This window comes from Aythya ferina (assembly GCF_964211825.1).
Source record: "Aythya ferina genome assembly, chromosome: 6".
NCBI classification, from domain to species: Eukaryota; Metazoa; Chordata; class Aves; order Anseriformes; family Anatidae; genus Aythya; species Aythya ferina.
Genome location: NC_140303.1, coordinates 4,623,505 through 4,648,619, shown reverse-complemented (window position 1 = coordinate 4,648,619; position 25,115 = coordinate 4,623,505). Strand labels below are relative to the sequence as shown.

General features: G+C 39.2%; 1 protein-coding gene across 1 annotated transcript in view; it reads left to right on the top strand.

Moving 5' to 3' along the window:
- Positions 1-25,115, top strand: part of LOC311438552 (uncharacterized protein) — a gene marked incomplete at its 5' end in the record, with an annotated part of 410,467 nt that overhangs the window by 317,817 nt on the left and 67,535 nt on the right. The window contains one exon of the mRNA XM_084523032.1: positions 20,461-20,608. The remainder of the gene's footprint in view (positions 1-20,460; positions 20,609-25,115) is intronic.

Below are 25,115 nucleotides of genomic sequence, written 5' to 3'. Positions count from 1 at the left end.
ATAATTGAAAGGAAAAAGGGTGACCTTCACTGAGTTTGTTCAGTGTTTAGCTTCAGACTATAAGCAAATTCATTCCAGCTAATAAGGCCACTACTCCCAAATGCTGATGGGATACAGTAGAAATTAATTAGCACATGCAAATGAAGACTACTTTTATTATACTGCACAGTAATTCCTAATTTATTCTTCCAAAGTGTTTAACTGTTTTTATATTAAATTTTGAGGATACTATATCTTAGTTACATACAAACATGAGACTTCTAGCAAAACACTTGTCTAAATAAGTAATTTTTAAAAAAAAATAAGATTAGTATTTATTTAAACTACATCTTTAAAACAAGCAAATTCTTAACCGTTTTAGTGAATTATCCTAGTTGGACTACATTTTGCAGTACTTCCTTCAGATCTTCAGATTTAGATCATCTTCATCTCAAATTGAAATGTTTAAAAAAAAAAAAAAAAAAAAAAAAAAAAAAAAAAAAAAGCTGATTCATTTGATTTAGGACTGAGTAAAATAAACAGGATTTCATTAAACCTACAGAGCAATGATCTTCTACATCTGCATATAAATAACTGCCTACCACCTGGCAGGGCAAATAACCTGAAATAAGTTTTAAACAGTCTGCTATTACACTTCTGTCAGCTTGAATTAATTCTTCACGAAAAGGCTTTAAAGACTCAGACTCGTGCTGGAAAGCAGGATGGTGTCTCACGCGGGCTGTCCACTACTTGTGGGAACGATGGGAAACATCCAACCCTGTATCTCGCTGCAGTCTGACACTTTTATCTTAATGGTGGGGGGCAAAGAAGACTTCTCAGCTGCTCTTGCAAATGCTATCACACTTCCAAAAAACTTGACTAAGAGGTCTGTAAAACATGTTTTGAATCAGTAAGTGGCAGAGTGCTCCTAAAATAGGTTTGAGAAGATCTTCTTGAAGAAAGGGGCAGGAAAATGGTGTGCTTGTCCTAACAGCATCTAACCCGTGTGGTTTCTGAAGGAATACTCCGTGCAGGGTAACCATTATCCTCACCCATATCCAAAATATTTTAGCTTAGAAGTAATAACTGTTTTTTAAAACTGTCTTTGAGAGGAATAAAAGTAGAAAGGGAGCGCTGTTTGAGAGGGTAAAAGTGGAAAGGGAGCGCTGGAAATACTTACCAGTCATTTCTTACTTCTCTTGGTTGTAGTGTAATGCTACTTGCCTGTGTTAGAGTGAAATTGTAGTCCTGGGGTAAAAGAACAATAACAAAGTACTGTAAGTCTGTGCTGTAAGTGGCTGAAACTTTATATTCATTACACTTTTTTTTTTTTTTAACCGACAACAATGAGTTGCAAAGGTGGGGTCTTCAGCTGATAAGTCCTACTCAGAGAGAAACTGCCAGATGAGTGCAAGACTGCAATAGGAGTCACCTGCTAGCATCTGTTGATCCATATGTAAATAGACTGATCAATTTTCATTCACATACATCCACTCTGGATGTCAGTTCCCCAAGTTCTTTATTAAAATCTGCAATGAAATGGCAAGATACTTGCTTCAAGTGAGAGGAACCACTGCCATCCTCACTCACGTGCACCATGCCGGAGCTGTGCTTGGAGGGGCACTGTGCTGTACCAGTAAGCATGAGGCTGGGAGCAGACGTGGGGTCCTAACAGAGACTCTAAATGCTCTGTGTGAATGGCTTAGCCCCTACTTCCTTCCTCTCACAGGCTTGGGGTGGGAGAACAGGGTAGTGACAGTTTATAGGTGTTCAGCCAAAAAGAGAAGTCAGCTTTAAAAATTCCTGCTACTTGCCCTGACTTATCTGTCTCACAGTAAATCAGAGTAGGCAGTAAACGCAGCCCCCACTGTGAGACTAGCACTTTTTAAATGATTATCTAAGGCTATTTCCTTCTGGAGTAAAAGAAGCTCTTCTGCTCCTGACACCTTAATAAAATATATATATATACATATATATATATATATATATAGCTAATATATAGCTCATTTGTTTTCATTCCTTGAAAGCCATTAAAGTACTTTAAAATGGATGCTTACATTTTTGTGCAACAAGGACAATCTCATGCGCTGGAATTGGTCCTGAAGCAGAACAAGAATAAACAGCCTTTTGCTTTAGGGACTTACTGAGGCAGATGAAGGCATTATGTAGTGATGTCCACTAGTATTTTTATGTTCTTGTGTCCAAATAAGAGGAGCAAGCAAAATTCCCTTCCCTGAAGTAATACACTCACCTCTCCTGCTGTATAACTCACACTTAGTGTGGGAGTGTGGGGAGGGGGATTAATTATTGTGGATTGGAGCATTGCTAGGACACTCTTCAGATGCTCTTAAAAATGAAAACAGCAGCTCTTGATCCTGGAGAGCCTCTTGGTGTCCTTGGATTTGGCACAGAGGGAATTCTGCAGCCAACACCGTAACAGCCAGCAAGTCCTCAGCCTGAGCACCATCTGCCACCAGGGGCATTTGTCTGTCTCTCTAGGCTTGTCATCATGTATAGCATTTTGAGAAACCTTGGCCTTCAGGAAGCACTCCTATCCATGCACCTGCTAAAGCATGCAAAAGACAACTGTAACTCCTTTCACTAGTGCCAGGTGGTTACACCATATTATTTCCATATGTGGTAGGGAGGGAGTCACTGAGAGATGGAATGAATGAACTGGGGGTAAAGGGAAGGTTATGAGGCTATTTAAAGTGTTATTTCAGGAAAAAGAATAATCCTTAGTACTTGAATTAGTAAAGCTGATTCTTCAGAAGTGTGAAGAAGAATAAACAAGCAGGTACAGAGTGTCTGCCAGGGCCTTCAGGCTACTGTACTATAAAGTGGAAAATATTTGAGGTGTGAACATCGTGTATTTATTGCAGCTCTGTGTTGCATCTGTATCCGTAAGTATAATATCACGTATACCATATATACAAATAGTATTCCTAAGTGTGCTACATCTGGACAGGATATATAAGAACAAAAAAAAAAAAAAGAAAAGAAAAAAAAAAAAGTGCTGCTCAAAGCAAGCACTGGATCAGAGTCCCTAACTAGAAAATCAAATTCATAACATATTTTTTGTATCTTCTCTATTTAGTCTCTTTCTGACACCAGTAGCTGCTATTGATTTTTCCTATTGATATTTCTAATGATATTAGTTCTGAAGCACTTGTACAATCCAACCCTGCTTCTTGGCATGACAATATAATAGAAGTAGTTACAGCTCTGTTCAAATCTCTTGTGCAAAACCAGTGATGTCTGCATATCCATTGTGGTAAATAGCTATCAGAATAATATAGTTGTGCTGTTTATCTTCTACCATGGTATTTGTTGAGTCCTTTGTTTTTGACTGTTGAGCCAAAACCTGAGGAATAGGCTTCATGCAAAATTAGGGATACCCTATTTTTACTTGACAAAGTGAAAAGCTGTTACCTAAGATGCTCATTACTGTAACTATTGGCTTACCTCAAAGTGGAGAGCAACTTCAGCTTTCATTTTAAACTGATGGGAATAGAAGTTGGCACTTTAATGGGTTAAATTCTGCTCAACCCATGAAGTCAGTAGCTTGTGTACTCTACCAGCTAAGTAGTGTTTGCATCATCTCTATGCCATCCACCTGGGTAGTTCTTTCTTCTAACAATACCCAGAGACTTGGTATATTAGGTTTTATTTTTAAATTGCATAGTAATATTTTGGTTTTATACAACTGTGAGTTTCATACAAAAACCTCAAAGGCTCTGAACAACCTTTTAATTAGATAAATACAATTGTATCTATAAAGTAGAGACTCAGAGGGATTTGATCAACACACAGGGAGAACTTGCCCATGATCACATGAACTGTATTTTATCATTACAATGGACAGCTGGAATAAAGCACCTTTATAGGCAGATGTAAACCAGTGAGGTTTTACTATTTCCCGAGACTGCAACTGAACTTATTCTTTTCTTTTTCTTTTCTTTTTTTTTTTTTTTATAGTTTCACATACTGTGTACCAATTGCAATACCCATACTCAGAATTCATTTCATTTCCTTTAATTCTCAAGTACAACAGGTCACAGACTAAAACTGTATCACATCTGGTAGTACTGTGTTAAGAACCTGTGCAATTTTCTTGGTGAGACTACTCAGGGAATTATCTTGGCTTTTTCTATAGAAACTTAGAATTATCCTTTAGATTTTTTAAACTACTTGAAAATGATCTACCTACAGCCAACAGCTGGTTCCCAATGTGACTGCCAGTTTCAGTGAAGAATCTCTTTAACAGCCTCCAGTGGTTGATATTTCTGGTATTGCTGCATCCAGCTTTACTGAACTAAATGCAGTATTTTCAAGACATATGTTGGTTCATCACTGAAGGCTCATTTTATGAGATAAACGAAAGTACATTCTACCCCATGCGTAACAGCAATACCTGTCCTATGAGGAATCTGGAACAAGGTCTTTACTTCAGTTAATGGTATATTTTAGTTCTTCCTCTGTTATCTTTATAAGAAAATAAACTAAAACTTCATGACCTGATTGTCATCAGAAGTAATAAGAAGCTTCCTAAGTCACACAGAACACCCTCTCCAGACCCTTTGAAAACTGAACACCAGGCTCCTCTCAGTGATTCCTTCTAAAACAAGCCTGCTGACTTCAGACAGCATCTGATGGACAGTCCAAGATCCCTGAGTAGAGCCCAGGACACTTCTTTGTAGCCTTTCTTATCTGTACTTCTTTCCTCAGACTGACAGAATATCCCATCTCTTGGTGAGAGTTCACCACCCTGTAGAGCATTGCTGCTCAAAGCTATGTAGGAGTTTGCCCTGAAGTAAAGAATAGCTACAAGGCCAGTATGAGAAATTGAGTCAACCTCTGAGGCTTCATTTTTTTCCTTAAGAAAGTCTTGCCTTCTAGAAACCTATTTCAGGAGGACCTTTCCCTTTCAATTTGCATGATGGTATTTATTTTACTATCTCAGTCTAGCAGTGAGCCAACTTGGCTGATTGTCTTCTGTTCTTGTTGACAGGGACTCATGATGTTGTTATTGATGTATGTGATTACAGGGATTATCTCTGAGGGAGCCAATTACTTCAGCATTCATCTAAGAGGTTGCTGTAGAACTGGATATGACTTCTGAGTTCAAAATTATGCTGATCAATGCCTTAAAATAATGTTACAGAAATTATTCGATCTCACTAGTTAATTAACAGTTGGAAATGATTGGGTAATCAGAATTAATGAACATGGGAAACTGACTCTTTTATGTGTATCACACAAGACAGAGAAGTAAATGCTGAACATTAAAGTTATCACTTAACTATATAGTTTTAATTGTATACAGAAACTAAATATGGGAACTTCTATAAATACCCCTGTAAAAGAGAAGGAAAACAGAAAAACAGAATGTAAACTGGTCCAAAAACAGCATTGAATGAAAAACTAACATACTAATATTTTTCAAGACTCCTTTTTCGTTTTTTGAAATAGTGTGTAGGCACCTCATCAACTGTCCTTGGGTTTATTTTCACATAAGTTAAAACATTCTTAATAGAAAATGTGATTTGGTGAATGAAAATTTTTCTAAGCATCTTGAAAACAGCAATAAGCATTCCAAACAGTTTCAGAAGATGAATAGAAGACAGTGTTTATACAATGTCCAGCTTCTTATACACAAAAACTTTAGGGATTTTTAACCTCGTCTGTTTAAGTTATGCATTAATGTGAAAAAATTGCTGCCTACTTGAAGAACCTTTGGAATGTTATTATTCTTTGATCAAAGTCAGTCTATGATTTTCATTACTCAATTGAATGATGGCAAAAAGTGTGTGTACCTAATTTTAAAGAATACAGGAAGCCGAGAAGATACAAGGCCGTCAAGAACAATGGCCATAAAATACAACCACCAAAGTTGGGAGTTGCTGATTATTCTTCTTCCATATTTACCTCTGGAATTGAATACTGTGCTCCTCGTATTTAGAGCATTTTAAATACATCCATTGATTCCTACAAGATTCTTGTAAAACACTGTTGTGAAGCCAAGACTGGTTGTGTATCCCAGTAAAGAGTAACAGCAGATGCACGCAGTCCAGCAGCACAAACTTGTTGAAGTGGTAAGCAGCAATAGGTACAATGTGTCATAAGCATATTTGCTTTCCTGTCCTCCTATTGATGAACAAAAGCTAGGTCCCCAACAACTTCTTCTAACAAGATTCATGTTCTTGTGGCAGTATTGTAATATCACATATGTCACGTGAATACACAATTTATTTTTGCATTTATTTTTATGATAAGAATCACTCTGATGCCTGAGTTACAGGTCCAGGACTCTTGCAGACAATGCCAGCTATGCTATTTGCATCATCTTACTCCAAGAAATGTTTAACTGTGTTGCAAGAAATACACAGGCACAGTCCTCTTTTCGTCCCCCACTGATCGGTGTTGTTGGTGGCTGGTACAGAGTTTAAGAGTGTGCTGTTAATTGGATTACTTGATTCAGCTTCCTAGAGATTCAGAGAAATGAAATGCTCGGAGAGCTAATTTCACATCAATACCAGAATGCTTTTCTATCAGCTGTGTCACTGTGTTCACAGGATAAAATGAATAAACATGTGCAACTTATTTGTGCACTGACTATGTCAAATGTAAAATGTCAAGCTAAGAAATAGAAAAAGCAGAGCAGAAGGCAACCAAATTATTTCCAGGGACTCAAGTTCCATTTAACAGTTTAAAATAAGCATTTGTTTTTTGAAATGAAGAGATAGTTTAGTTAGATTTCCTTTTTTTTTTTTTTTTTTTTTTTTCATGAAACTGTACACTATATAGCACAGTTTTAAAATCAGGCAGTTAAATATTAATGGATAAATCCAGTCTTCATATCATGTAGTCTGTATCTTCCCTATCTGATTTGGTTCTTCTCTCCTGCAATGAGAAAAAAATAAATAAAAATAAAAATAAAAAATCCAGCTTTCTAGCCAGTGCTGTTGGGTATGAAGTACAGATGCTGCTGACAGTTAAACACCAGATTTTGGATATGGTGGCTTCTTATTGATCCAAAAGTCCCTGATGATGCCTGACACACTGCCGAAGGACAAAAAGCCACCTCACCAGCTGTGGCCAGTCACCAGTTATTAATCAGAGTGGTATATGGCAAAGAGCACAGTACCACCTAATCCAGCTCCCAGAGCTGCTTAGTTCCACCCCTGCCTGAGTATCTCCTAAATATTCCAATATAAAGATGAGGAAGAGGAAGCAGGTCTTAATGTAAATATGTATACCTACCACAATAGGTATGAAGCAGTCAGATGCTCTTCCAATTCTAGTCTTAATTGGACCCTTAATTGAAAAACACTTAGCGTAAGGCTTAATTTTATTCACTCTTCTTTCCCACAAGCCATCTGAGTGAAGGAAAGGGTTCATATCTTGAATAAAACTGCATTCAGGACTTGGTATATTCCAGAGGACAGTGTAGCTATGTTTTACTGGGACTGTTTTATTTGTGGAAGTCATTTGCAAGTTAAAATCCCCTGCCAGACTTGTTGCTTCCTTTAGAACTGACTTAGTCTACAGAATTGTGTTCGTACACTGACATCGAAAGCATAAAAACAGCTTAATCTGTTACTGCCTCTTAACAAAAATCTCCAGAACATTCCCTAATATAGTTTCTTTTAATAAAATAGCTTGTTAAGAGGGAAAGAGCTGGATTAAGGAGCAGGAGATGAATGGGAGGACATGACAACTTTTAGAAAATGGTTACACCAAGAATCCATTTTTAATAAATAAGCCATGAATCATCTATTGTGCATATATCTGCACAAATATTGATACATATTCATCTATATATCACAGGAATTGACTTGAGGCAAAAAGATATAAATCATCATTTATGTAAAGCCCAGGCAGGAACTACTTCCTGTTATTTAAAATTCATCTCAAGAGCAAAGAAATGCCGTAAGAAAATTGCACAAGATTTTCTCTTCTGTACTTATTCAAATAGTTATTCACTCATTTTTCTCCCTTTACTTGACATTTATTTTGTTCACAGAAGTGGTAGGGCCCTTCTTTCTCTGTTGGGAAAGGAGGATGTGAAGCCAAACCAGATAGCAGCTTAAGCCAGCTGATCTGAGTGGGGAGAAGACCAAAATGACTAAATACAGCCAAATATAGTCTGGAACATGAATTTTCTGGTTTTGCAGCATGTAAGCCTTTTGGACTGCAAATGAAACTGCAAAAGGTTACAGACATGCTCTCGTAACTTGCTCATGTAATGAGCCACTTCAGTCATGACTTGAAGACAAAACCATAGGAATAAATGTTTCCATTTTCTGTCGGGGTTAATATTTACATGAAATGAAGATGGCCACACAATCTCAGCACTGTAGTAATAATCCTAAATTCCAGAGAAAACTGCCCCAAATCTGCATAGCATAATTTTACACACACTCAGGCTCACACACACACATAAAGGTGTCCCACAGTTCTCTTTATATGCTGTTTAGGAATGGCTGTGTTTACACTACTTGCTGAACCTGTGTTTAAAACACTGATTAAAGCACCTCCAAAGGTGTTTAACACAAAATTTAAATCTCTCTGTTAATATAAATGCAGTTTTATGATATATTAAAAGACAGCAGTTGTGTCTTTAGAAGCAGTACACATGGATAATCGGCAGGGATTCAAATGAGGTTTCATGGTGGTGCATCTTACAACTCCTTCTGAAACTGTAATGGAGGTACCGACTACATAGATAATATTTAGAAATGAATGATAAAATATATAAGCATAGCAGGAAGATCAGAAAAAAAGTTACTAGTAGCTGGGTCCTAGTCATCTGCTTCAGGAAGGTCAGCATCCTTCACAGCCTTGCATTCAGACATGCTCACCCAGGAAGACACACACCTCCAACCCAGTGTATGGCATAGCGTTGGGCAGTGCCAGACCTGCAGCTCTTGGAAAGGAGGAGAAAAGCTCCAACATCCTGTCCCCTTTTTCACTCTTGTGCACTGGAAGACTCTGGTCAAAAGCATACTTTCAGTATACATATAAAAGAAAATCCTTCCAGGAGTGGTGATTATTGACTCACTGTTTAAAAGAAAATGGAGAGGAACTGAAGTGAGACAGGAAATGTGTTGTGGATCGAAGCTGTATCACACATAGGTCACTGCAGGATGCTGGAGGCTATTCCATATCAGCAGCAACAAAGAAGGGAGATTTTTAGTGTGAGTTCTAGCAAAATAAAATATTAAAAAAAAAAAAAATCTGAAAGTGAATAGGCAGAAAGCTGATGCCCCTCTCCCCATTGTTGTCTGCCATTGCTGATACCTGAAGGATGGTGGCTTAGGACTTAACCTTCAGAGGAGGGAGACAAGTTGTTTTTTCCCTATTGTATGGCAGCCCTTTTATATAGCCCTTTTATATAGGTGGGGACTACAGCATTATGTATATCGCCTTTTTGAGTTCTAAGCTGTGGCTTTCAAGGCTCAGTGCTGCCACTGCCACTCCACTGTGCCCCCACAACCCAGCTGCTACATGTGGGACAAAAATGCCCCAGGGGATGAGCACAACACATCAGGCTGCCACAGAGGGGTGGCTGCTGCTCAAGGGCATAAGTGCCCAGCTGCATGCCCACAGTCAGTGGGACAGGATTTCACTGCAGGTGCATGTACATACAGCTTTAGGTGCTTCATGTGGTGTACAACATGCTGTGCCTCTATATGGGATTCCCAGCTTCAAAGAGAAGCAGAACACATTAGTGCAAGGCACCTGAGGCAGGTGGGTCGGAGCTGTTAATTCACTCTCCCACCTCCCCTTTGATAGCATGTTGTCTGAGATCATGTCAGAGGCATCTGGAAATGATGTTGTGCATTACTCTTTTTTACCTTTTGAGACCAAAAAGGTACCATGTTAAAATTTCACAAAGGATTCACTTCAGCAGTGTTCTCCGTTCCTTTGCAAAAGATAATATTTGTTAATCAGTAACTCAAAGATTGATAAATGGTTAATCAAAAATATAGCTGTTTCTTAGAAAAGGCCATGGTGCTAAACTAGATGCTTCTGAACTACCTGAACATTAGAAATGAGAGTTACCTAAATTCCTATTTTACTTGCAACCTTTATCATGATACCAGGCAGATCCAAGGTAGCCTGATCTCTGTAGGACTTAAAATCCAAATCCAAATATCACAGCTTCTGCCTATCTCAGTTTCCTGTGAGTTTGAAGTCATCAGCATCAGAGATAATTTTTTAACAGCAGAGCCAAAAGCAGCATCAGAGCTGGCCTTTGCAGGAAGCAGAATGGAGCTGACTGCAGCCAGTAGATACTGGCAGAACTGCTAATGAGAGATCGTCGCAACTCCCATCATCTGCTGTGGCAGATAAAGCAAAGCCACTTTCTGAAAAAGGTGGGGAGGGAGGAAGAATCGTCAGTGAGAAAAGGATTAAGAACTGAGCAGAAGTATAGGTATACATATGTGTACAAGAAAGATGCTTATGTATGCATATATGTATGATATCTTGCAGTAGCTTATTTCATCATTTTGTTAAAAGCTTTGGGGAGGTCAGTGTTGGTCACAGAGCAGATTCAGAGAGTGCAGAGCGGAGGAGGAAAGCTCATAGGAAAGGGAAACAAAAGAAGTGGAGTCAAAAGAAGGCATTTAACTTTTTGGGTAGGAGTTCTGAAAAGAGCTGCCTGAGATAAGAGAACTAATGCAACCCGACTTCTTCATTTCTTATTAATGTGGAGCAAAATGTGTAATGAGGCTATGTGAGAGATTACAACAAACACATTGCAGGGGCACCTAGGAGAGAGAGAAAATCCCTGAATCACTTGCCAAGTAGATAAGGAAGCTTTGATATAAAAATAGCGATGAATACCAGCTAGAGATGTTCAGTACCTTTGTTCCTATACCAAAGAAAAGCCCATCAAGTGAGGGCTGTTATTTCCAGCCTCATGTCTGATAACATATCTACCTCGAAATGAGAGCTCTGATGCAGAGGCATAGCTCTCTGTACAGGATTTGGCTAGGGCAGGGATGTTGGCAGCAGCCCTGTGAGCTCTCTGCACTGGGCAACCTCTCCACCTGCCCACCCTGCACAAGTTTAATTCTCCAGGTGCTGCCACACAAAAAGGAGAGGGCTTTGTTTGCAGAGCAAAGCTGCTGAGACAGACGTCAACCAAAAGCTTCTTCTGTGTCTAAGCAGCAGAGCTGAGTCTTCAGATGGTGAGCAGTACCGATGCTTGCATTAGGCACTTTTGGAACCTTCACTTGAAGATCTCAAAATATTCCCCAGAGCAAAACACAATAATTTTCAGGCCAAATAGAATTAATGAGCTGGGTAACGTTTGTCTCGTTTAATGTTCCTGTTCCTATTAGAAGATATGCTTATGTTCAGCAATCTGAATACTACAAAAAACATTCATTTTTACCATATCATGTCAGCCGAGCATGGGGTAAATACTACAGAAATTGCATGCTTTGCTTATTATAACTAATACCCCAGCTGGAAAAGAACTTTAGTTGCATGTTCCTGGTTTCTTCATTTTGTGCACTTTTTAAACACATATACATGTGCCAGCATATTTCACGGGCCTTTTGATGTTTTATTATCTCTGTATGTGGGTGGTTTGGTTCCAGCTATAGTTTGAAGTGCAAATTTGCCTCTCAGCTTTTCTGTGTGAAGGTTAAAAATACAGTCATGAAACAGCCCGCACACATTTCTTTCTGGGTTTCCAAAGCAGAAATCTCAAACAAGGCACTTTTTGTCAAACATTTGCATTTTTAAAATAGATAAATAAATCTAATAATAGCCAGCTGTTAAATAAACATAAAGAGCTTCAAGGCCCACCGTCCCTAGATATTTCTGTGTAGCCCTGAAGCGTTAGCCACAACGCCCGCACCACTGAAAGTCTCTTGGGAGCAACCAGCGGAGCAGCACGAGGAACCACGCCGTGCTGGAGATTAACTCGGTGCCTGCCGCTCTCAGCCTGCTGCGCATCTCTGGCACTTTGCATGTTACTGTGACTCAAATGGAAATTAGGAGATGGATCCCAACCAGAACATCGCATCTGAAATCAAACATAACATCAGATATTTATTAAATGAGCAGTTCCATCCAAAATACTGGAAACAAAGCCGAAAGCGTTAGCACTGTTATTTTTCACTCTTTCTTCAGTGTTCTTCCAAAACAGGAAGGTGTTTTCCCTGTTCTGCTGGTCCATTGGTCAGTGGCAGCAAACACTGCAGTGTGGCTCCTGGGAGTGTTTGGTTACGGAAATCATATCAGGTGTGCTGCAGGTGCAAGTGAAGAGGGAAGGAGGCAGTGTGTTATTTGGGTATTTTGTTCTCTAGGCAGAAAAAGAAAAAGAAAAAAAAAAAAATTCACGGGCTTTTCTTAAATGATTTTCTATGGAAATTAGTGTTTAGAAGTAATCCTGAGGCTCTCAAACTTTAGGGCTGTCACAAAGAAGAATAGAAAGGCCTAAGGGGAGCTGGCTGACTTGTAAAATTAACACCTCTTTACAAGATGAAAAGTTTCATAAGGGCCTTTCCAGGAAAGAAGGCAGCACTTTGCAGTAAGGGTGGCAATGCCCCTCACCCAGCTGGCAGCTAGCTCACAGCAGCCCAGCACGTGTTTGCTGCTGGTGCAGAGCCACAGCACGCGGTTACTTCCTCACTGCAAAGGGCAGCAGGGAGAGAAGCATGGTTCACTTTGCCAAATTCTCTCCCTGCAGAGCTCTTGAGGCACTTCATGCCATGTATTGACCTTTATTAGAGCAGTAACTTTGCGAAGAAGTTGAGCCCTTCATTGAAACAGTCAGGCAGTGACAGAAGGAGATTTTTCCCTATTTTTTGACTTCAACAGTCTTGAGGTGCTGCTTTTTAAATTTAATGAGAATAGACAGAAGTGTAATTTTCAGGTTGGAGATGCTGCCTTTAATGATGCCAGCAGATTAGAGCTAAAGAAGTCGCTGCAAACTGGTGATTATAAGTGACCTGGCTGCATGCTGCCAATGTGCTGTACCTTTCCCAGAAGGTGGCTGTTCTGCTGCGGCTAAGCATAAGGAAATGAGGTGAAATACTGGTGGTGCTAAGGTGTGGTTCTTTAATCCATGCCAGCCAATGGTAATAGGATTCTGAGTCCTCCAAGTGCTGCAGTGGTAGAATTGAATTGAATCTGTGGATTAGTCTTTCCTTTATTCCTTTGGATTCGTTTTGTTAATATTCTTAACCCTTTCCCTTGAGACAGTCTTACTTTTACATCTTTCACAGCTGTGACCCCCTTCTCATTTGCTTACCCCTGACTTTCAATTTCCTTTCATCACTGCTTTATATCTGGCCTGCTGACACCTTCTTTCCCTTTCCCCTTTTCCCCCTTCCCTGTCAGCCCAATATGAGCTAAGCGTTTTCCAGCTAGACTGAACCATAAAAGCGTGTCTTTTCATTTGTGGGAGATATGAAATATTAAAAACAATATTTCCTTGCTTCACTCTCAGTAAGCGCTTTAAGGAGCTGTTAAAAGGATTATTTTTCCTCTACTTACTGGAAAACAAAGATAAAATTGTAGCTTTCAAGTAGGTCATTTAATCTTAGAACATTTAATTGTGAGGTTGCCAGCCGTGATTTGATTTTTCATCTTCTTTTGTTCTAAGGTTACAAACCTTCCGATTCATTTATATTTATAAACAATGTTCCCACTATATTACATGCATGGATTATTAGGAACACCTCCCAGTAGAGTACTGTCAACTTTTTGTACATAATTAATTAAAAGCCTCAAAGTTACCTTTTATCAAACTTTCACAGAGGTTTAGCATATCAGAAATCTCAAAATGAAAGAACTCTATTTAGACCAAAGGGCTATCCTGCTTACCCAAGCAAGGAAATATTCTTTATTTCATGGGATTAAAAAAAAAAAAAAAAAAAAAAGGATTAAAGCCAAAGTGGAAATCACCTAGGGCAGAATGTGGTTGCACTGATAACAGAATTATATTTCACAGTAAAGGGAGCCAAACCCTGGCTCTAATTAACAGGCCAGTTCTGATAAAATAAGTCAAAGGAGAAAACTGCTAGCCCAGAACTATGATCTTACCTGGAAAGGAATTAAGGTGGGAGTAATAACTGACCCCTAACGGTTAAAGTGCTTATAAATCATCCACAAGAGGGGAAAAGACTGGAAATGCAAAGCTCTGCCTATCTGCATGACTGCTGCTTTCTACAGTGCTTCCTCAAAAGCAAATTGAGCCTTTCAGCATCAAATTAACTTGCAAAACTTTGAATCCGAGGCCAGGTCAATCTCACACAGGCCCTGTGCACGTGGGAGTCCCCACATTATCGTCCTCATTTCGTACCTGCCATGTGCAGCATGTTTGCCGTCCTAACAAATCCTGGTCCTCTAACCTTGAGCTCACTGCTGGGGTAAGTGCTGCAGTGAGTGTGGGCCATGGGCAGCAACCGTCCTTTTGACTCGGGCCTTCACCAGCATCTTACAAACACATGCAGAACTCCCAACAGCATGTTGCAGTGTTTAGCATTTTGCCAGGGCTTCCTGAGTTTTCTCACGATATAAATTTTGCTGTGGAAGTTGAAATGTTTGGGGAACCCTAAAGGCTTATTCCCCTTCTTTCCCTTGGCACAAATTGCCTTTGAAGCTGCAGACAGGTCAGCAGCAGTGCAGTGCACACAGGCGATACCTCTGATGATGCACGTTAGTGGGTTGGATTGTTGCACAGAGGTGGATTGTCTGGACTGTGGCTGCTGGTTACGCTTCCACCGATGTCCAGGAGATACCGAGGGATCTCTGTAGGTGCTGAGGAGGGCTCTGAGCCACGCTGCCAGCTCTTATCATTTTTAACAGCAGATTGAAACCATTTCCCAGGATCAATAACTTTCCAGTTTTCAAACGCTATAAAAGGCAGCTTTGCAGGTGGCTATCTGCCAAGGAGTTTTCCTTCTCCTGGTAGGTCACTGCTGGTGCAGCAGCAGTGTAACTGAACAGACAGTTTCTCTCTAGAGAAAGTTATATATTGAGTGTCTCAAATGCTAGGTTAGATGTCAGATTTAATTTGAAAGCTGAGTTGCTATAATTCAGAAGGAACTCTTGGCAAAGTATTTGTGATTAAACAAGAGGGCACTGGTTTTACTAAACGTTTTCATATTCTGCTTGATAGTAATTATCAAGTGATGGTTTGCCTAAAAAAGTTAAGAAACCAAAGGTGACCAGACTTGCTCTGAAGTTCCCTGCGGTACTGAAAGTCAACAAAACTTAAAGATCCTAATGATGGAGGCTTTACTCTTATCATACTCTAACCACTCTTCAGGGCACCATTTTACTGTCCATTACAGAGAAAAATTCCCTTTCCCAGAGACTGAGACATTTTTTTTTCCTTTTGATTTAATAAGGTAGAAATGCAAATATTACACCTTGCAGAACCTCCAGTGTATGTATCTACATCTAAGGTCCTCATGCTGGCCTTCTTTTCTATTCAGTGGAGACCTAGTGAGTGCTATCTTAACATAAAATGGATGCTTACATTTCTTCAGACATATCATATCCTGACTCCTACCTGTGATACCAACCAGATAACTAGTGGCCATAGAGAGATCCCTGGGTAACTGCCTCAGATGTAAACAGAAATACTTCATGCTGTCACTCCTACTTACTGGTACAGCTGTATATAGTACAGCACAGAGCTTTGGGCTCAGAAATTTAGCAATGTAACTCACAAACAGACATGTTCCTTTTCACTGAATACATACAAAAGGAGGCTAGTGTAAGGTACACCATTAGGTAAAATTGGTTCTTCAGTAGTGATCTCTAAGCCTTAATGAAATGGGTGGCACTGATTGCCACTTCTACTTGAAAGCACAGGGAACCCCCCTGCTGTCTTTCTTCATCCTTTATAGTATCTTGTAGAGATCTTGTGAACTCCATTTTCTTAAAGAAAAAAATCATTGCCATTAGTGTCTTTCAGGACACCTGCTATAAATAGTTAAAATTGCCCTGCTTTTCTCTCTCAGTTTAATTATTTATTTGGAGAATAATTACATTAGATGTCAGATTCCATTATCACTGAAGTTGTAAATGATCCTGAAACCAAAACAAATGCTGTCTTCTTGAGACCAGTAACCTCAGCCTTTCAGACACTGTGTTAATTGTTGTTTCATTGCAGAATCCATATGGAATAAGAATAAAATGTGAATCTCAGTCTGCCCTGAGATTTAGTTTAGAAAAGTTAACAAAACCTACAGATAATGAGAAGTGATGGATTTCCCATTGCAGATGCTTGTCTGTGCCTGTCAAAGTCTTGCAGAAAATAATATATCCCTCAGCAGCAGCAGAATAGGTAAAAGAAAGAGTGTTAATGGAGACTCAGTAGAAAATATGAATATATTATGATAGAATATCATTGTTAAAGCTGGAGTCAATGAACTTGAATTAATTTATCTCCATCAAAATCTAAGCCTTTCAATCACATGCGTGCAAAGTGGATACCTATCAAGCTCCAAACTGAACTTACTTGTACTTAAAGAAAGGTAAATTTTTTAGTTTATTGAATATTCAATCTATTTCCTGATCACTTGCAGAAATCCGCCCATTTCTGTGAAACATCAACCTTGCCCATCTCTCAGAAGGACAACAAACTTTTTGGCTAACCATAATGTTGCTGTTAAGTGCTTTCGCAATGCTCCTCTCCTGTCACTGAACAGGAGAATATGTGGACTGGGTCAGATCAAAGATCTGTCTAATCCAGTAACCTCTTTCCAGCAGTGTCCAAAGGCAGATGGCTGGGGGAGAGCTGAAGACCATGGCAAGAAGCCTGACACTAATAGTCCCTCAGCTGCCAATCATCCATAGCTTAGGGACTTCAGGAGCTGTGCATGGTTTCTTTGCACTTAGTCACATCCTCTGGATTTCCCCTCCAACAATGTGCCCGGTCTTCCCCTTGAGCCTTGTAGACCTTCAGCCTTTGGTATTACTGTTAGCCCAGGACATTTTGTGAAGACCAACCCTACCCAGCCTCTCTGCTTGAGAGAGACAGCAGTAACAGTGTTCTGTCTGTGCAGATTCTCCAGTTGTACCTATTTAACTATTACAGTCTTTATTTCTAATTCTGTACTGCTCTTCATTGTTATGTCCTCTTCCATATACAGCATATTTGCACTTTATTATTTTGGTGGTTGGTTTCATATTTATGAGTTTATGAATAGCAGAAACTATATAAATAGGATATTAATTCAGAATTATTACTTGAAGGGAGCAGGGTGTATCACATGAAAATGTTTTTTTCCGTGACACAAAAGTAGCCTGGGCCCTTCCCTTTACCCAGAAAATCAACATAGTCACCATTTCAGTATTGTTCCTCAAGAGGAACATTGCAAATCACAGAAAATAAGAGGAATATGAGTACATACAGACTTAGGGGGTTACTTCTGATACTCAGAAAATAACCCACTATCCGCTTTCACTTCTCTAAGGTTCAGTCCCAAACCTACCCTGTTTCCTTAGTTCATTTTGGCAGATTTAAACATTCAAGGACAGGTTTTGTGTTGTTTCTACCAGAAGCCAGCTTTCTAATTTCTGAACATGTAAAAAGTTGTTGTTTTTACAACCGTCTTTCAAGGCTTACTAGATTAGATTTGAAATCTTCTCCACTTCTCATTTACTATATGCCACTTTTTTAATTGCAACCAAAATACCATCTGTGCTGAAATTTGTTTCATGAGGGTTTTGCTTTGGATATCAACTATTTCTATAAAACATTGCTTAAAATCAATTAGTCGCTTTGGACATAAAGAAAAATTAAACAAACAGTTTTATATATCTTCCTACACCCTTTTTTTCTGGCTTTTATGGTATTTTGAGAAGTTTCACATTTGCCTGATGGATGGTTCCCTATTTAATGACAACAGATAAAAATTCTGTAACAGAAGTTGGGAAAAATATACGGGAAAAATATACCGTACTGCTTATTGTCATCCTACATGAAGGAAAACATCCTGCTGCTTAGACTAGTGAGTAAGATGACTCAGATCTCCCCTCTCTGCCCATAATGGATGGTGAGGATCCTGTGCTCTTCACAAAATCTCTTGGCACCATGCTCATGGGGAACACAAACAAAGTCCATAGCCATGTAGGCTTCTCTGAACATCACTGGGCTGCAAAATTAGCAGAGGATTACTCCTTCCAGAGCCCCTGCTGAAAACACCTCCGTCATCTCCATAGTAATACTTACTCTGTGTTAGTACCTGCAGTGTGCTGGGTACTGCCTGTATGTAAGATGTGGAGCTTTTGGCTGTGTCCTCATGATAAGTTTAATCTTGTTTAAGTATGGGTTGCTACTGGGAGGGAAACCCTATCCTGCCACTTGCTGCCCTACCTATAGAGCAACAATGCGATAACAGAGGAAGCTGCAGCTGTCTGACAAGTGAAGGTGGTCTGGCTGAAAAAATAACTGGACAAATAGTTAACAGATAGTTTTCAACATTGGCTCCTTGAGGAGGTTCCCCGCACAGTCCTTTAACCATTACTGCCAGCTCACAGGAGAGGTCAGAGACACTAAGGTGCCCCTTCAGTGTGCACTTAGACACAGTCAAATTGCAGTTGTGGAAAGACAGATAAATCCCCTAAGGTCGTCTGACAGCACGGCACAGGCCTGTGACTTGGGACTGTTTTTCTGCCATACTTAAAAGCCCTAGCTCTTTTTAAACAGGATCCAATTCTTAGATTTTTGTTTCCATAAAATTTATCTCACTGGAATCTTCAACATGAGATAAAGGTAACAGGCATAGCATCTTGCTATTAGCAAGAGCATATAAACGTTATGTTCTCCTAAATACAAGTCAAATTATTTAATTTCCTATTAAGAGTTGTTTGTTTTTTTTAAAGTTGATATCCATTTTTTAAAAAGTTGATATCCATTAAAAAAGAAAGAAAGAAAGAAAGAAAGGAAGGAAGGAAGGAAGGAAGGAAGGAAGGAAGGAAGGAAGGAAGGAAGGAAGGAAGGAAGGAAGGAAGGAAGGAAGGAAGGAAGGAAGGAAGGAAGGAAGGAAGGAAGGAAGGAAGGAAGGAAGGAAGGAAGGAAGAAGGAAAGAAAGAAGGAAAGAAAGAAGGAAAGAAAGAAAGAAGGAAAGAAAGAAGGAAGGAAGGAAGGAAGGAAGGAAGGAAGGAAGGAAGGAAGGAAGGAAGGAAGGAAGGAAGGAAGGAAGGAAGGAAGGAAGGAAGGAAAGAAAGAAAGAAAGAAAGAAAGAAAGAAAGAAAGAAAGAAAGAAAGAAAGAAAGAAAGAAAGAAAGAAAGAAAGAAAGAAAGAAAGAAAGAAAGAAAGAAAGAAAGAAAGAAAGAAACTCTTTACTGCAGCTCGTACATTTTCTTCTCTCTTCTGGGAGGACAATACCTTTCCTGTATAGGATGATTGGTAGCCTAATGCTCTAAAAATGTGAGAGAAGCGTCTTCAGTTAGACTAAGACAAGGCATCAGGATGAGAGTATTTTTCCAGGCCTTTTCAGAAAACAGTATTAATAAACAGTGTTTATATTGCCTGATTGCACGGCTTTTTGCATCAGAACTCCCAGCATCAGGTCCCTCCTCCCAACTCTGCCAAATTCTGTCCAGTGTCCTTACCCATATCTTCCTGCCTTTTCTGTGCCTCACTTTCTGAGCTGGGAAATATGGATATTTTATTTCTTTCTTCCATTCTTTGTCAGTCATATATTTGGATTGCAAACCTTTCAGTAAGCAGGGTGCACCCACATTCCTGCCTCTACATACTTGGTTTTACTTGGCTTCTCAAATAAAAGTGATGGGTAATAATAGAAAATCTGTAGAGGTGGAGCTTGGTGCTGCTGCCATTCCTGACAGATGCCCAAGTTATGCTTGATCCTCTTATGTAAGTTATACAATGATAAAAAAAAATTGCATTTTGCATAAATGAGAGCTAGAAATGGCCTTCATTGATCCCATGGTGGTTTTATGCAGTGAATCCAGAAATGCTCCAGTTAGCAGCCATGAAGAACCCTTCTTGATTAAATCAGCTTCATCTTTTACTGCCTGTGACAGAAAATGTACATAGCCTGTAAGTCACAAACACACTGTTTTATCTCCATTCTGCCCATGTGCATGCAGTTTGGACCTCTGATATGAACTTTATAGGATTGCAGACCTTGTGACACGTCACTAAGAATTCAAGACTTTGAAAAGTAAAAGAGCAAGCCTTGATATTACAGTACAAGTGTTTACATTTACTCTTTAACGTTAAAAATTAGCAAATAATTGCCTTGAGATGCAGAGCCCCAAATGAAACAAGCTCTGTAGGACTGATTTTACTAAAAGCGAGGTAAGCAATGATGTAATTTTAAGGACATTGATGAGTGTAATAAAGCAATCCAATCCTGAAGGGGTTGAGGACTGGTTCTGTTTGGGTTTTTGTTTGATTGATTGATTTTGGTGTTTTTGTGTTGTTGTTTTTTTGTTTGTTTGTTTGTTTTGTTTTGTTTTGTTTCCAGAAATCCCTAAGACAGAAGCTTTGCTGCTGTTCAGAAGCATTTTCCCTGAGAACACATCAGATTGCCTAGCATGGACATGAATAATTGAAGAACACCATCACGGCAGCAGTCCTCCCAAGGGGCTTTTCCAACACCTTGTTATCAGCTGGTAAGAAGCATGAATGAAAGCAAACTATAGCCTCAACCTGGTCTTCCCTGTCCCACCAGGTGTTCCCCCAAGCAGGGGCCAGGCTATGGGTTCAAGATGTCCTGTTTACCTGCTGTGTGTACATGTGTGTTTACGTGCTGTGTGTACATAGCACACAAAGACCAACCTATGTGCTGTATGTATCATAGTGTATGCAGCACAGCATGCATGGTGTGCACACCACTGGGTACATGCCATGGCATACACGGCACAATCCCAGAGTGAGCACATCAGCACATCTTGATACATATGACAAACAGAGGGGAAAGTTAAAAGGCTTTGCAGCTGAGGCTGTTCCCCTAACCCCTCTTACATTGTGAATATGCTAAACTTTGTGTTGTTGTTTTTTTTTTTCCTTTCTTTTGTGTATATAAATAGACTTGTAATTCTGGACCAAAGCAAAGTAGCAGAGATCTGTTAGCATCAGTGAAACAAAGTCAACTTACACACCCAGGCTATATTTTTAGTTACTTTTTGCTGTATGCTATATATAAATTAATGTTGAAAATTAAGTAGACACAAGAAGTGTCTACTTCTTTTAGACACTCTAAACCTAGGCCTTCTTTTCAGACCAATACAATGTAATTCAATAATTCCATCTTAATTCAATAATTTAAAATGATTTAATAACTCTTTTGCATGAGAAACCTCACCAGGTGGCATCTACTCACAAAAGGAGCTATATCTTTAATTTGCCTCTGCTACAAAGTTAGCTTGCCCCTGTGTTTTTTGGTTACAGCAGCTTTGATCATATTTTACTTTATAAAAATAGAGTCTGCATCTGACAGCATAGAACACATTTATTTAAAATATGGGAAACTGTACAGAAATAACAATAATAGCATCCCCTGCTTGTATGAGGGAGAGTGAATGAGAATGTGACATTTTCTTCTGTACTATTATCTATCCGAACAAGGTCAAAATTTCAGCTCTAGTGACCTTGTGGTCACAAAGATCACAAATCACAAGAGAGAAAAGGTTAAAAGAAAAGGGCCATTACAACAGTCAGTTGTACATGGCTACAATGCACAAGACAACCTGCAGTTGTTGTATCTCTGAAACTCTTTTTCTTAATACAGAAACTAGGTTTCACCTCCCGATGTTCAATGACAGTACACAGGTCACAATAATGCCCACTCTTTCTCAGCAACAATAAGAGAAATACCGCTTCATTTAAATATTAAGAACCCTCAAAATTGAAGAAGAAAGTGCCAAAAATACAGGCATTACAAATTTGCTCTGGTGAATTTTGGCATAGTCCTGCATACAAGAAAGTCCTTTTTGAGGAAGCCGCAGACAGGTTCAGCATTACATAGTAATATCAACAGGAATATTATAGGAAACCTGATATCAACAAAATCAGGATTCTAATAGCTCTATGACTCCTGGAAGAGATCCCTGCTTTGTAGGGCTTCCTAAGCCCCAAAATGGACCAAGAATATATTTAGGTTCTTTCCAGGCTGTAGAGGCACAGAGACCTTACTGCACAGCTTCAAAATTCACAGATCTCCCTGCCCTCAAGTGACCTGCCTGCAAGTGCCCTTAAGTCTTTAAACTCATGGAACATTAAAGACCATATAGCATTTAACCATAAATGCCACCAAAATTAAAACCATATAGATCTGCTATGAACACCAGAGTCTGTCTCTCTGCCAATGATCATATTTAACTTTTCATACCATCTTATTAAGGACTATGTTAGTATATAATGTAATTTAGAAGAGCTTTTCTGCTCATAAAGCTATGGCATCTCTAGAGGAGTTAATATTTGTTCTGAGGATCAACAGGCACTATAACTGAAATTAAAGATGACTTTTTCATCTAAAAAATCCTTTCTAAGCCTCATTGACTTAGTGCCCTACTCACAGCGTAGGGTTTGGAGCAAAAACAGAGACCTGGAGTCAAAGTCTGATGACAAAAAAAAAGTCAGTTATTGGCAGGTTTTATCTGATTTGATCTTACTCACAATGTATCTCAATTTCACACAATGTTTTAATCAAAGTAAGCTTTTATGAATATCCATTATATCCATTTCTACTTATTCTAATGGATCCTAGGACTGAGAAACCTATATGGTAGGAAGTAGGATCTAGCTATTAAAGTAATTTTTATTAACTACAAGGAAGCTTAAGAAACGTATTTCAAAATCAGTTCATTAAAGGAACTAGGACAGCAATGAAGTCAGTCAGCATTTATATAACATCCTTTGGACAACAGTTAATTGCCCAAACAGGTTACAAATAACATAATTTAGCAGAACCAAGCAGGTGCAAAGGCTATATGTGATTCAGCCTCTTAGGTATCAGAAGTGCCACGACTTGCTTAAGAAGAGGCACAGAAGTAGGAAGGTGTCACTCATCCTCCTGCCCTGCCCCTCCCTTGAACAGCACTGTGGGGATGTGTACTGTAAATGGTAAATCCTTTCAAAGCTGCCAGATCCCTCCTTAAATAAATACCAAACAATTAAAAAATGTGCTCAATCTCCCAGTGGATGTTAGATCAAGCGGAAATTCAAAACGCAGCGCTACTTTCTAAATTTGCCTCTATGCAACTTCATGTTTCAAAGAATAAGAACACAGTGCCCAAAGCTCCATGACAAAAGAGGGAATAGTATCTCAGGAAGTCCCATTTTCCTTTGCAAAGTTAATCAGGACAATAATCTATGCAGATATGCTGCCTAGACAACCTCATGGGAGCTCAGACTGCGATCCCCTACTATGTCGAAGGGAAGGAAGCAAGCATGACAGGTAGAAGAATATTGTCTTTTTTACCATTTTACTATTTGACATATTTGTTTGTGATAAAGTCTGCAATCTAAATACAAATGAAGGCCCCAATACTCTGGGCTTTTAGTATATCTTGTTTAGAAATACAGTAAATTAGACAAACAATTCAGAAATGTACTTCTAGATGAGGATAAACAATTGAAATCTGCATGCCTGATCACAGGTAGGTGGTAACTCTTAGAAAAGGTTTTAGAGTTACAGTAAAAACAAGAGAAGGGATGCCAACATCTCTGCCAAACAGCAGAAGAAAATCTGGGGCATTCCTTTGGGTATGTATGTTTGACTTATGTGTCTAGAAAACAATTTTTAAATGCTTTTGTGGAAGTTAGGGTGGCTGGATTTGTTGGGGCACATACAATACCGCAAATATGACTACTATCCCTGAATGCCTACCCGGGAATTAAAATAGCTATCAAGTTTACAAAAGTCATTCATCTTTTCACGAAAGCAAATATGCATGAGCAGTCCTCCTCCATGATTCAAAGTTAAATGTTTTAATTCAGGCAGGCTCTGGGCTCTTGTCACTCTTTTGCAAATGTGTGCCTAATTTGACACACAGAGCCAAAGATTAGTTCCAGCAAAGTCCTGTGATGCATTTAACCATAGGATCAAAAAGCTCCCACTGACTCCAAGTGTGAGAGATCAGATACTGAAGGATCAAGCTTTATAGCAAGGAGGGTCAAAGAGAAAGTTTCCAACCCACAATATGAGCACTGTTTTTTATTGTATATCAGTGCTCTTCTCTGAAGGACTATTCTCTCTCCAGCATGGCAGTTTCTCTTTTCTGAATGGCCATTATCAGATCACAGCTTAACACTGAAGTTGTTTATAAATGTTCCTTATGACATTTCCTTTATTTTTTTAATTTTTTTATCAAGCCATTTTTCCAGCATGAAACAGGACTTTTATTGTTCATATATAGTAGGCAATGAACCTGCAAATGCAGCCTTTATAAGCCCTAGGAACTTCCGCAATGAGCAAAATGACTAACTGTGATGGACATTCATAAATCACTCTATATCATTTATCATATTTCCCAAAGTTTCATTAATTCCTACAGGAAGGAATCAATATAATGTACATCTTCAGGAGCCAGCAGGTTGGCTTGGCCTCTGGGCATAAAATAAATATGATGCTCACTTCCTTACTCAAGAGGTGCAAGTTTTGTATGCACACACAGCAGAAAATTGATGTCACTCAAAATGAGGGGATAGTCTGTTGACCAGCCACACAGGCACTGGTTTTGTTTTCAGAATGGGCAAAAATTCAGGTTTAATCCTGCCTCCACTGTATTCAATGGACATTTTTTCCTCTGAAGCTCAGTCAGAATTTTATGTGTAAGGCTTTCAACCTACCTCTGATTTTGAGCAATCAGATTATAGAGTGCAGATTTGGTTTCCAGGTGAACTGAGAGGCCACCACCATCTGGGCCAGGGCTGCCCAGGACCCCCTGAAGGTGACCACAGAGACAGTATTATGTCTGTAAGAATCCATAGAAATGGAGCACACAGAGTCTTTTCCTTTTAAGCTGTCAAGTGAATAAAACACAAATAGATTAAAGAAGCCTTTTCAGTGAAGCCTGGTGCAATGCTAAAGCAAGCTTGACATCCTGTGGCCAGAGCCAGCATGGGAATGACTCAGCCTTTGAAAATCTGGACTCACTCCCTCTGGAGACAGTCCTA